Raw genomic sequence first — 14,518 nt, forward strand, 5'->3', positions numbered from 1 at the left:
AGACCTGTAAATGAGGACTCATACTTCACTTGAATATTGGATACTATATACAGTGGAGGACAGTTGTGGAAGAGAGAAGTTAAAACCCTGGGGTAGCTGGTGAGGTTGGAAAGCACTAGAAGGTGTTCACAGAAGGATTAGTGGTTAGGCTGTAAAATGGAAGGATGTGAAAGTGGGGAGAAGGTTTCTCCTCAGAGGACACAGGACCTAATAAAGACATGGATGTGTGAAAGAACATTTCCCGACCTCTGGGTAATGCAATATAACCTAAATGTAAGGTGTTGGTGAAAAAGCTGTCAAGAAACGGGGCCTGACACATAGGCCTAAGTGTTCATAAATCTGGTGATGGAGAAATTAAAGAATCTTTAACAAGGTTGTATATTATCATTTTTATTCATTAGAAAAATTACTCTGTATCAGTGCATTGAATAGGTTAAGCTGTAGTAAGTCTAAAAGCAAAATGGAAATAATTCCACATAATCATTTAGCGCACAGGAATTTATAAATACTAGTTATTGATGTAAAAATTACTCTGAAAATGCTAATGCACTCTGAATCTCTAAAAATTATGTGATCTACTCATTGAGTATATGTGTGCTTCATTTAAATAACCCCCCATTATAGAATTTAACTGTAAAAATATTTCTTTCAAGTAGGTATCACTTAGATGACAGTGGGAAGTAGATGTCACATCTCTGTGGTCCTGTTTCCCAATCGCCCTTCATCTTGCCCTGTCCTTTTCACTGTTAGTGTCTTTAACATCTCATCCTCCCAAGTGAGCATCCTCCCATGCCCATCACAACTCCCACCATACTGGGAAGCTTAGGTCCTTGATCCTTTTATTGAAATGTCCCATAAAAACATCTTATCTAAAAGCACGCTGTAAAGACAGCCCTTGTTGGGGAATCCTTCTCAGGAGATACATTTACACTCTGTCCTACAGAGGAGGCTCCTGCCTTTATAGGAGGGGTAGTAAGAATTTTAGGGCCAAGAAGGAGAAGCTTAGGTCTATCCCCTTTGTACATTTATTTAATAAGTATTAAATGTGTAAATGGTTACCATAGTGACAGGATAACTCAAACATAGATTCTGCTATTAGTGTGTTACCTGTGTAGCCAGGAGAGACTATGATCAGGAATTTTCAAATCCAAGATAGAGATTAAAATCACCAAAGTGAATACAGATAAAAGTGTGGGAAGCAAAAAATAAATATCTTAGTTTATTATTTTACATGTTGGAATTAAACAGCCTGCTTAAAGGGAAATTGCAAGTTTTTTTCCCATTTTAAAGCCTCTTTTATGTTAATTTGAATTTAATTTTCATGCCACTTTATATACAATATATTTGTCTTTCAGAGTTTTTGTTTTAGGTAGTTTTTTAACAGTGTAACTGGGAAATTAAAATGTATCTTTAGAAGTTACATTATCAGGATGAACTAATTAATTGTCCAGAAGAGAAGAGTGAGATTTTATAATCTTGTTTGATTTGTTAGTGGAAGAATCAGACATCATTCATCTGGAGAAATGCTATTGGTTGCTGAGGGCTCAATCCTGAACTGGATGACTTGATTTAGAGACATTTGGCCCATTGGCTTCACCACCAATTTGTCCATCTCTGAGTGAAGGTGGGAATCCTATTTTCTACAAATGTTCTTTGCTAAAAACGTGAGCCTTGTTCCACCTTTGGAGCCTTGTGTAAGTCGGTTTACCTTTCTGCACCTGAATATTCTCATATATAAAATCGGTTTGACCAAGAAAATCATTATGAAACTGTGCTCCAGTGCGGTGCCTGAGCATCTGGTGCAAGATCAGGGTGGTGGACACTGAATAGGCAAAGCTCTAGCTTCCACACATGACCCCACCTCTTCCTCAGCTGAGTAATGTCTATTGTATTTCTTTTATATAGAAGAAGGTTCCACTGCTGTATCCTTCCCCCACCCTTAAAAAATTAAGAAACCACTGGACTAGACCATCTCTAAGGTCCCCACTTAGCTCTAAACTTTTCACTACTATATATATATATAATTAAATGAGGTTTACAAGGAGTAGTTGTGGGTGATAATCACAAAAACTGTATTTGAAATCTGAAAGCTTGGGTTCTGCTTCTGATTCAGACCTTTTTAAAAAAAATTTCTTACTTTCAGCAAGTCATTTAACTACTTCTTAGCTTCAATTTTCTGCTCTTTGAGGGCACAGAATTAGATTCTTGAAATAGTCTGTATTCTTCAGGTTTCTAGTGTGTTTAGAAATACTTGTTAGGGGAGCTAGAACAGACAGGGCTTCCACTTCAGCAGTGCAGTTATGTTTTTACCTTTTTAGAATTAGAGATTGAGAAATCATTTCATTTGAAAACAAAATGATTCCATTTATTTTTTATGAAAAGTTTAAAATCCACAGGATTAGATTATAAATTGCCCTTTATTTCTGAAATTTAATATATTTATGTATACAGATTAAGTGGTACAATGAAGACTGCAGTACAGAATTTCTTTCTCTTATAATATAGTGTGTTAGTTTTCTTTGCTTCATGAAGGAGCTGTATGAAGCTTGTTAATAACAACATAGTATATCTTTTATAGAGTTCAACTTTTCTTCTTCTTTTTTCCTTTTTCTTCTTAGTCTTTCCAAATTAGGATAATTGTGGTCTCTGACTTTTTTCCAGTTACATTTTTAAAATATACTTTTATTTTTTACATTCTACAATCACTTTAGACTTTTGGAATTCATATAAGATAGAGACAGGTAGGCAGACAAAACCAAATACTAAATGATAGTATTTTCTTCTAGGAAGTTAAATTTTGGTTATAATTATGCCAGGGGGGAAAAAAAAACTTCCTAAGACAGTGGAAACTACTGATAACTTTTAAAAACTAAGTCAGTTTGTGCGAGTCATGCCTCCTTTCATAAGCATGTCATTATTAACAGGAAGTTTGTTGGCTGTGATTTATTCTGTGTTCCTATTTTACAGGTTTATTTAACGCTTTTGGTGAAAATCATGACAGCCACATAGATTTTAAGGAGATATCCTGTGGGTTATCAGCTTGTTGCAGAGGACCTCTGGCTGAAAGACAGAAATGTAAGTGTGTTAAACATACAAAATTTGGAAGCTATACAGAGAAAAAAATTAGCATCCATTCATGTAAAAAATCATCTGATTAAAGCTTGAATTTTCATCCCTTTGGCAAATAGCAATCTCTTGCTGAGGTTTTACTGAGGTCAGTGTAAAGGTTCAATCATCTGTTCTTCTTTACTGTGGAGTAATTTAAGATCTTTTTTATTAATAATGGTTGATTTTCCAGATGAATGTACAATTCATGGTAAATGAACTACATCATTCATGATGTGTTTGAAAATGTTAAGCATATAGAAAATATTTTCTGGTAGTCTATATAGAAAATTTGTCTTGCTTAACTTGAATTCCAACTTATTTTCTAGCACTGTGTATATTGATATTTTATTAGCAAAATTAAATTTATGATAAAACAATTTTATTAAATACTAAATTTATCTTTTAAACCTAGCTAAAATATTATAGCGTAATTTATAAGCATATTACATTAATAAATCTTAACCATATTTGGTTAGGAAAATGCAGCAGTTTACATTTAATTGGAACCTAATTCTTATATATTCACTAGGGTCATTATCTCTGCATATTTCTAAAATACAGCTTCACAAATACTGCGTATTTTGGGTATGATACTTATTAGTTCAATATTCTTTAGTAATGTTGTACTGTGATGTACTCAGTTAATTTCATAGCATAATTAATACATAATTATTACACACACGGGTGTGTGAAGTAGATAATTATTTAATCTTAAAAATTTAGATTTCTTTTATTTTCCCTGATAGTATACCATTACTCTAACCTGGCTTTGTGATAGATTATTTGTTCACATTAAAGTTCTGGTATTAAAGAGGCTGAAGTCTTTGTTTCTCAATTGAGGTTAATTATTGTCTTAAATTTTTTTTTAATTTATTTTTTGCCAGTGGACTAGTGGAAGTTAACCAACTAGACTAACTAGCAATTTTGCTGATATTGATGTTAATTAGCAAAGTGCTGATATTTCGGATTTTTAGCTTGTTGTATATAAACTTCATTGAAGATTTGAGATTGTTCTTAGGCAAAAATATTGGGTGCACATTAATTACACTGGAGAGGCAAAATCTTTATACAGTCATCTCTCATTATCTGCTGAGGATTGGTTCTGAGACCCTCTCAGATACCAAATCCATGGATGCTCAAGTCCTTATGTAAAATGGCATAGTATTTGCATATAACCTATGCACATCCTCCTGTATACTTTCAATCATTTCTAGGTTACTTGTAATACCTAATACAATGTAATTATTTGTAAATACAATGTAAATGATATGTAAATAGTTGTCAGTGAATAGCAAATTCAAGTTTTGCTTTTGAGAACTTTCTGGGAAAATTTATATATATATATATATAATTTTTGATCTATTGTTTATACCTGTGAATGCAGAACCAATGGATACAGGGGGCTGACTGTACCAGCTTTTTGTTGATTCTTAATGTAGATGGAATATTTTGAACATTGTAAGAATCAACTCTGAAGTGATCAGTTTTAAATATTAGAAATTAATTTAAAAGCTTGAATTACCTTCTCAAAATCTGTGAGATATTGTATAGTAACTTGGCCCTTCTTTTTCAGTTTACAAGAAATTTAACTTTAGATTTAGGTGAAGGATAGAGTTCTCTAAGCTGGCTAATGATATAAGGAGAGAGACTTGTGAAGTGTACAGGAATTCCTACAAGTTCAAAGGACTTTAATGACACAATCTCCTCCAAATAAGAACTTAATCCAGAATGTAATTGTTTGAGGAACTAAGTAATTTTACTAGGGCAGCTTGTAATAAAATGTATTATACTTCAGAATATGAAAGTAATTTCCCTCCATAAGAGTTTCTTTCCTTTAGTTTGCTTCAAGGTATTTGATGTTGATGGTGATGGAGTTCTCTCTAGGGTTGAACTGAGAGACACGTGGTTGCACATTTAGAGGCCTGGAAGGACAACTGCACCGATCATACCCTGGTAAAGTCTGATTGTATACATCTTCTTGAATGTAAACTTCCAACAGGAACATAGAGTGAAGAATTTTTTAAAACAGGTTGAGAAAAAGATTTCTTACTACTTCTAGGTTCTATATTATGCTACTCAAAATATTCATAGCCAAAGATGCAAAATTGGGAAGAGAATTTGCCTTAGAAAATTTAATAAGCTGAATGTATTATATTAAAAAAATGAAACCACTGGAAAATTGTCATAAATTTTTAAGGCAAACAAACAATCTATTTCTGTAATTAAAAAAAGAAAAAAAAAGTTGACCCAAAATACTTTATACTTCAGCTACTGGCTAATAAAAATGATACCTTCTCTATCCTAACTACTGATTTGGGTTTCTGGTTTTAAAGGAATTACATGTGGATGTATCCAACATTGTAGAAGACACATAGAATGCACATGACACCACAAAGGTGAGTCTAGCAGAGACTAATTTATTCTTTTCTAAAAATACATTATATTCTGAATTGGTATACATACCTTACGTATACATACTTGAATCTCTTCTACATCATCCCTGCTAAATGCTTATTTGGACCTGTCGTTACAATACCTCCGAGTTGTCCCTAAGGAAAGCCCATTCCACCTTTAAACAACTCCATTAAGTGTTATTTACATAAAAACATTATATTTTATAAGCTAGGCATTTTATAAAAATTAAGTAGAGACAGCCCTTGACATCTGTAGTTTATAATCTTTACTTCTCCCATTTTAATACATTATGGTAAGACAAAGCTTATATTGAGCAAAAGAAGCCACAGAATAAAAGAACACATTGTACAATTCAATTTATATGAAGTTCTAGAACAGAGACAACTCATGTTAATAATTGTTACAATAGTGATTTTGGAGATGGGTCATTTAACTGGAAAGGACCATAGGATATCTGGGATGATGGAAATTATTTTTTATCTCAATCTGGGTGGTGTATATAGTTTTAAAAAAATTTTTTTCAATAATATTGGTGAGGGTCTGTTCTAAGTTTTTTAATAGCAGCCAGAATAAGTGTATAATAGCAGAAACAAGCATGTACTTTACAAAGAATAAAGCCTTGAATTTTTTTTTAGTTTCACAACATTTATTAAAGATATTATAATAGGTTTGCCTTAATGTCTATGTATCCCTGTGAAACTGAAGATAATCCATATATGTGAGACACATATGAGTTAATTTGACCCTTTCTATTCAAATGTTGACATGTACCAAGTAGCAGATGGTAGGATGTAGACCATAGTGGTCTTCTACAGGCTTAGAAAAATAAGTAACTTTTTTTTTCAATCACAAATCCAGAAGAAATCATCATAGTCTTATTAACTGACACTCAATAGAAATAAATAATAGAAATGAATTTTTCAGGGCTTGATCTTTGGCAACTCAGATAACAGTCTTCATTTACTTTTCTGCCCAAAACTAAGGTAGCCATTTCTATTTGGTATATATGAAAACAGAAACATAGGAAAGTTTCTGTTAGGAAATACCTTATGTAGAGATACAATTTCCATTGCCTTTTTTCTGGGTGTTTGATAAGTATGGAGGTTATCATCGCTGTCTATTTTTATGTAAGACCGTGTTTCTTCTTATGGCTGTACTTTTGAACATTAAAAAAAAAGATCATTTAGCTGCTCCATCTCCGTGTAACCATAATAATGAAATGGTAAAAATTTAGAATAGAATTTGGACCTTTCAACCAAACCTATTACCCATATTCACTGGTGACTAGACTGTGACAATATTACCCATTATTTTGTACCATTACATTGGTATTAATATACTTTTATGGAAGTTGCATCATGAAAGCCAATAATTACCATCATAGTGCTTTAAAATCTTTTCTTATAATACATGGTATTATATATTGAATGAATACATGAATATCATTAATAATAAATATTAAATATCATTAAATAATAAATCATTAGATAATAAAAATATAATTAAGTAATAAAAGCTAAGAACATTATTATTCATCTAGGATTGTTAAGGTGATTGTTCAAAACATGAAGTAAGAAGCATTTGGTTATATTTTTGCCTGCCAAGAAATATTGTCTACTGTATATAAATGTAATTTTTGGTACACTTTGACACCAAAAAAAAAAAATACTGCTTTATTCAACTTGTGAAAGTAATGTTAAATTTTATTTTGAGGAAATGTTAATATAGATACTCATTTATTATATATATTTAGTTTTTTTAAATCTCTTAAGAAGTCTAATAATATTGCCAGATGTTTTAAAGAAGATCTTAGAAAATTGTTAGGGTCAAAGGGCATAATCCAGAGAGTTTGGAAAGATGCTTTCAAAGTTAGTAAATAGTCCTTTTTCTCTAACCAGAACCTTTTGTGGGTTCTGTTAGTAAACTTCACCTTGAACCAGAAGATACTGTGAGTTATTTCCCAGGTCTTACTGGAGGAAGAAGATTTTTGGTGATAAATTGCCCACGTTGTGACTGACTACTTCAGAGTTTGGTTACTTTTGAACTTATTCTTGCTGGCCTACTTTCAGATGAACACATAGCATCTACGTTAAATCATTAGTTTTCTTTCAGACAAATGACCATTGCAAGTTTAATAAAACAGATTTTATTCAAATAATATAACAAGATGAAGATTTAAGATATTCTTAAATATTGTTTCTCTTTCAGAATGGCCATCTTAACTCTAGAGAAATATCATATCTGGAGTGTGAAAAATGTTCTTGCCAATGAGTTTTTGAATCTACTTTTCCAGGTATGTTTAAGGTAAATGACAGAGACCGAGGGCAGTGGTACCAGTAGTTCTACATCTTTTCCATTATGTAGTAGTTAGACAACTAGACTACAAAACCATATATTGTCAAAAGAACTGCATTAACCTGTACACCACCTGCAGATGGTAAGTTAGAGCGTGAGTGCTTCTCAGAGTCACAATGTGCATGATAGGAAAGTAGAGTATAGCTGATAATGTTTATCTTAATAACTCATGATAGAGCAGATTGTAGACACATAGAAAAGAATTTAAAATGTAAAAGCCATTATAATTTGCTATTTTTCTTTACCTTTTTTTTTTTTTTTAAGACCCTTCTTAACAAGTAAGGCAGTGTGGACAGAGACATAGATCATAAGTCGGCAGCTGTAAATTTTTCACAAAGTATACAATCTTTCCAGTTAGGAGGTTATTTTAGATGCAAATCTGTTTCTTAATTTTCTTTTATTCTTTCTTTCTTTCTTTTTTTTTTTTAATTTAATTCTTTAGAAGGTCCAAAAAAGATTGAAGGAGAAAGGAGGAAAAAAAGCTGCCAGGGGTGAACATGAAATCATAAAACTTGCCAGATTTTAACTATTTTCCAGTTAAAGTAGTTCTCTTTGCTCCAATTTAAAGAAACAACTTATAGTTTCCCATTTTTCATAGTTCTTCATAAATATATATTGATTTAATAGTATTTTACAGGGTGTGAGTAGGGACAGACTGGAAGTTCAAGATTTGTAAATACTGACAGGTATCTATAGAATAGATAAACAAGTTTATACTGTATAGCACAGGGAAATATATTCAAAATTTTGTAGTAGCTCATGGGGAAAAAATATGAAAACAAATATACGTATATTCGTAAAGTACTGAAAAATTGTGCTGTACACCAGAAATTGACACAACATTTTAAACGGACTATAACTCAGTAAAAAAATAAAAATAAGATAAAACTGTTAGAACACTATAAAAAAAGTAGTATTTTAGATTTTTCTTATTTTATTCTCCTTTTCTTATAAAAGCACCCCTATGAAGATCAGTAAGACTTGATATCTTTATATCTATCATGATTCTCCATTGTAAATACAGAGTAACCTGCCTGTGACACAGCTATGTTAGAATAAATGAAAATTGAACTCTTCCTGACAGCTAATAATTAATGTATATTTAAAGCATATGAAATCTGATAAGTCTATGATACCCATTTAAATCAATCAGTTGCTCCACTGTCAGTTATCAGCCAGGATCTAAGTTGATGTCTTTATAAAATATAAATACATATAAAAATAATATAAACCTACTATAAACAGAAATGACTTGCTTAGTAATATGAAAATTGAGCAGCTATTTTTATCTCATTTAAAATGATGTCCTCAGTTACTTTAAGTTATCATTAATTATATAAACATTTTGACCACTTAAGTTTGTGTCTGAGTCACCTTGCAGCTCTTACATAGCAAAGCATTTTGAACTTTTATATTGCCTTTCCTATTTTCTCATGTTTATCAGGGACTTGCATAGGCACTATTTTTTCTAGGACTCTATAAACAGATGTATGCCTGAGATTTTCTTTTGTGTCTGTGTTTCTAGCATTATATTACTGACAGATTTTTTTGTTGGTTATCAATCTAATTTTTTTTCTTGGTATATATAGTCCTTTCAGCCCTTTCAAATATATATATATGTAGTCAGTTTACAATGTGTCAATTTCTGGTGTACAGCACAATGCTTCAGTCATACATGAACATACATATATTACTTTTCATACTCTTTTTCACCATAAGTTACTACAAAACAGTATTGGATATAGTTCCTTGTGCTATACAGTATGAACTTGTTTATAAATTGGGAGTTTGAGATTTGCAGGTACTAAATATTAACATTACATTTTATGATGCTTACTTTATCCCATATTCAGACATGCTTTTAAAACTTAATTTTCACTTAATATATAAGTAATCAGACTTACTCTAAATTGTTTTATTTTCTGTCTGTTTCTAAAATAGAATTAGCTAGTAAATTCAGTGATAAAAGCTTGAATTATACTTTTATTTTATTTGCCAAGATCCCACTCCTGGCTGACCATTTTGGGTATTTAAGTATAAAGTAAGTAAATGTCAGTAGAATTAGGAAACCATTCCTGTGGTAATATTATTTTCAGTCCTTTCAAATAAACTCAGTGCCCAATATTTTGCAGAGGAAGCATTCTAAACATGATCAGGATCTTCTATCTTGTATGTTTGTCAGAAAGCGTCAAATGTTAAACAGTTTGATAAACAGAATAGTGCACCACACTGACCCCTACCTATATCCATGCTCTAATCCTGAAATCTGTGAATATGTTATTTTACATGGCAAAGGGGATTTTGCAGATGTATCAGGTTAAGGACTCTGAGACAGGGAGATTAGCCTGGATTATCTACATGGGCCTAGTCTAACAATAGGAGTCCTTAAAAATTGAAAATCTTTCCCAGCTGTGGTCAGAAAGATATGACTTTGGAAGAAGGATTAGAAAGCTGTAAAGCTGTTAGCTTTGAAGATAGATGAAGGGCCATGGGTAAAGAAATGTGGGTGAACTCTAGAAGCTGGAAAAGACAAGGAAATATATTCTTCCTTTGACCTACAGAAGGGCATACAGCCCTGCTGACATCTTGATTTTTAGCCAAATGATACCTGTTCCTGACTTGACCTACAGAACCATAAAATAGTAAGTTTGTGTTGCTTTAAGCTACAAAATTTGTGATAACTTGTTACAGCAGTGATAAAAATAAATATAGGGGAGGTAATCCAACTTTATGGATTGGAGGGCTCAGCATTTTAAAGATGTCAGTTCCCCTTCAACTGATTCAAAGATTTATATGTGCACATCAAAATCCCCAACAGTTAATTGTTGTTACTGTTTTTTTGTAGAACTTGACAAGCTGATACTAAATACATAGAGAAGCGTGAAGGGCCAACAATAGCCAAGATGATATTAAAGAACAATGTTAAAGGACTTATTATAAAACAATATTAATTCTATGTGATAACAACCTAAAGTTAGATATATAGACCAATGGAACAGTATTGAATTAAACCCTGTACCATACATGAACAGTAATTTTAGATAGATTATAAATCTAATAAATTTGAAACATAAACAAAGCATCTGGGGGAGGGTAAAGCTCAGGTGGAATGTGTGCTTAGCATGCATAAGGTCTTGGGTTCAACTCCCAGTACCTCCATTAAAATAAATAACCTAATCCCCCACCAAAATAAAGCATCTAGAAAATAGTGTAGGAGATATTTTAATGACTTTGAAGTGGCAAAGAGTTCTTAAACAGGACACAGCACTAAACATAAAAGAAGAGTTTTAAGTTGGAATTCAGTAATATTAAGAATTATTTTTATCGAGATACCATTAAGAAAGTGAGAAGCTAAGCCACACGGTGGGAAAATATATTTGCTATACCTATATCCAACAAAAGACTTGTATCTAGGGCATATAAAGAACAAAAACCAGTGGAGAAAAAGGCAGAACCTTAATATTAAAATGTGCAAAAAAATTGAACAGGTGCTTCTCACACACAAAAAAAAATCCACATAAGCTATGAAAAGGGGCTGACCTCTTTAGTAGTAATGGAAATACGTACTAAACCCACACTTGGAACACCATTAGACATCCACTAGAATAGTTAGTTGTTAAGTGATATGAAGCATTGGTGAGGGCAACAAGCAATGGGGACTCTTACACATGGCCAGTGGGAATATAAATTCTTATAAATACTTTGGAAATAGGCTTTTTGAATGAAAGTCATATATGTATATGTGTGTGTGTATATGTGTACACACACACACACACACACACCCTATTACCAAGGGTAACCCATGTGTGTACCCTTCAGAAACTTCTACATCTGAGCACCAAAGGACATCCAGAAAATTCTCATAATCACTATTTGTTATACCCCCAAATAGAAAATGACCCTAACACTTTTCAACAATACATGACCATAAGTGCTGGCACATGCATACAAGTTGTATAATTTAAAGCAATAAAAATAAATATACTAGTTTACAGAAAACACAAGTGGATGAATCTTACATAATTTTGAGTGGAAAGTATGGGACCAAAAATTTCAAAAGCAAAAAAGCCAATCCATTGTGGCTGAATTTAGGATGGTGAGTCCATCAAAGAGGTGCCGTAGTATCTGGGAAGAAACCCAAAGTGGAACAGCAATGTTCTGTTTCTTGACTGGATGAAGGTTACATAGATGTGTTTACTTTGTGAAAAATCACTGAGCTGCATACTTAAGATGTGTTCACATTTAAGCATGTATATTATATTTGCATTTTTTTTAAAAATGTTTGCTTGCAAAAAAAGATATCCAAAGCCTAAGTATTTATTAGTAGGAGGATGGATAAAACAAATGATAGTATATTCAAATAATGGAATACTATTCAACAATAAAAAAAATCAACTACTGATACAAGGATGAACCTCAAACGCCTAATTTATACATCTCATTGTCAGGTAAATTTTAACTCAGAGGGTAAACAAAACTGTAAACAGGCATGTGCCCTGGGGGGAGGGGTGCTTTAGCCTTTGTCTCCTCAGACCTGTGCCATTACTGGCACATCCCGCAAGAAGAGAGGCAGGGCTCAGCCACAGCTACCATCTCCTCCTGTGCATAGTGCCCGGGCGGGGGCGGGGCTGAGGCCTGAATCTGCACGTGGGGGCTCCACAACCTCCTAGGCAGGACTGAGACTTGTTTATAGCCTGAGGCAGGGAGGATCTTTCTACCCTGACACCTCAGAGAACTTGTGCTGCCAAGAGAAACAAGGAGCTCAGATTTGGCACAGAGCGTAGGCGGGGCTGTTCCGCGGTCTTCCCCGAGCCCACCTACAGACCGCCTACCCGAGGCAGAGCAGGCAGCTGCACAGAGCAACGGAGTGACCAGCACCAGGAGAGGGCACAGCACCTGACCACGGTGCTGGGATGGGGTGTGATCTGCCCACCTGCCTCCCCCTGAGCACAGCATCTGACTGTGGCATCAGGAGGGGGAGTGACCTGCCTGCCCACTGGGTAAGAGCTCAACTCCTGACCTAGTGTTAGGAGGGGGCACAATCTGCTAGCCAACAGCCACTGAGAGCAGCACAGATGAGGGCGCCAACAGAAGGCCTATGAAACAGCAAGCTGAGTTCGTGAAGCAGGGAGAAGACACAAAGACCTCTCGATCAAATCATTAAGGGCACACCATCTCCAGGTTAAGTAGGTAACTGATACTCCTTAAGCCACGGTGCCAGAGAGATATGAGCAATGTGAAGAAGCAGAGAAACCACTCCCAATTAAAAGATCAAGAGAAATCCCCTGAAAGCATGATCAAGGAAATAGACATTGATGGCCTACTAGATCAAGATTTCAAGAAAAGAGTGATCAAAGTACTGAAGGAACTAAAAGAAATAGGGTTTAGGGATATAAAATATGTCAAAAATGAAATAGAAACTATAGAGAAGAACCAAGTAGAATTAGTAAACTCATTGGCTGAGATGAGAGCTGACCTAAAGGCTGTGCAAAGCAGACTAGAAAATACAGAAGAACAAATATGTGATCTAGAAGACAGGACAACAGGAAGCACCCAATCAGAACAGCTGAGAGAAAAACAAATAAAAAAACAATGAAAACAATATATGGGACCTATGGGGTAATATAAAGTGTGCCAATCTATGCATAATAGGAGTTCCAGAAGGGGAAAAAGAACAAAGGGGATGGAAAAGATATGGGAAGGACTCATGACTGAAAACTTCCCAAACCTAAAGAAGGAATCATATCCAAGCACAGGAGGCTCAGAGGGTCCCAAACAGGAAGAACCCAAACAGACCCACACCAAGGCACATCCTAATCAAGATAGCCAGAGTCAAGGATAAAGAAATGATCCTAAAGGAAGCAAGAGAAAAACAGAGTGAGTTACAAGGGAACCCCCATAAGGTTTTCAGCTGATTTCTCTACACTGTTTACAACAGCTAAGACATGGAAACAGCCTAAAATGTCCATCAACAGATGACTGGATAAAGATGTGGGATATTTATATGATGGGATACTATTCAGCCACAAAAACTGACAACATAACGCCATTTGCAGAGACACGGATGCTCCTGGAGAATGTTATTCTTGGTGGAGCAGAACAGAAAGAGAAAGAGGAATACCATATGAGATCACTCATGTGTGGAATCTTAAATATATGCAAGATCTTGTGGTAACTCACAGCAAAAAAAAAAAGTGACAATGAATATATGTACGTTCATATATAACTGAAAAATTGTGCTCTACACTGGAATTTGTCATAACATTGTAAAATGACTATTACTCAATAAAGAATGTTTAAAAATAAGTAAAATAAAATGTAACCTTTAAAATACTGTATAATGAGAGGTGTGATGTTCTAGTATCTGTTCTAAGAAGTACGTTAGACACACATAAGAATAGCCAATGGTCAGAAAGATCACATGTTATCAGCTACCACCCCATGCAAATTAATGGCATTTAGTAGATATTCATATATGTGTGTACATATATAAAATGTGTATTAGTATATATGTAAATCAAATAAAATAATTATATTATAATCTAATGTAAAATCATATCAGCAAGCACACTGTGCTGACATAAGTGTCTTGGTGTAAACAGATTACAATTTTTCATTGAGTTGTCATAATGGGATAATA

The 14,518-nt window shown here is 33.8% G+C and overlaps 1 protein-coding gene across 1 annotated transcript in view; it reads left to right on the plus strand.

Moving 5' to 3' along the window:
* The window catches only part of LOC141576074 (uncharacterized), a 28,332-nt gene extending 14,113 nt beyond the window's left edge, over positions 1 to 14,219 (plus strand). Inside the window, exons 9-13 of the mRNA XM_074358568.1 lie at positions 1,493 to 1,624; positions 2,968 to 3,075; positions 4,947 to 5,061; positions 5,442 to 5,504; positions 7,732 to 14,219. The gene's annotated coding sequence lies outside the window, so the exon portion shown is untranslated. The remainder of the gene's footprint in view (positions 1 to 1,492; positions 1,625 to 2,967; positions 3,076 to 4,946; positions 5,062 to 5,441; positions 5,505 to 7,731) is intronic.
* The last annotated feature ends 299 nt before the right edge of the window (positions 14,220 to 14,518 follow it).

This window comes from Camelus bactrianus, chromosome 36, assembly GCF_048773025.1.
Source record: "Camelus bactrianus isolate YW-2024 breed Bactrian camel chromosome 36, ASM4877302v1, whole genome shotgun sequence".
NCBI classification, from domain to species: domain Eukaryota; kingdom Metazoa; phylum Chordata; class Mammalia; order Artiodactyla; family Camelidae; genus Camelus; species Camelus bactrianus.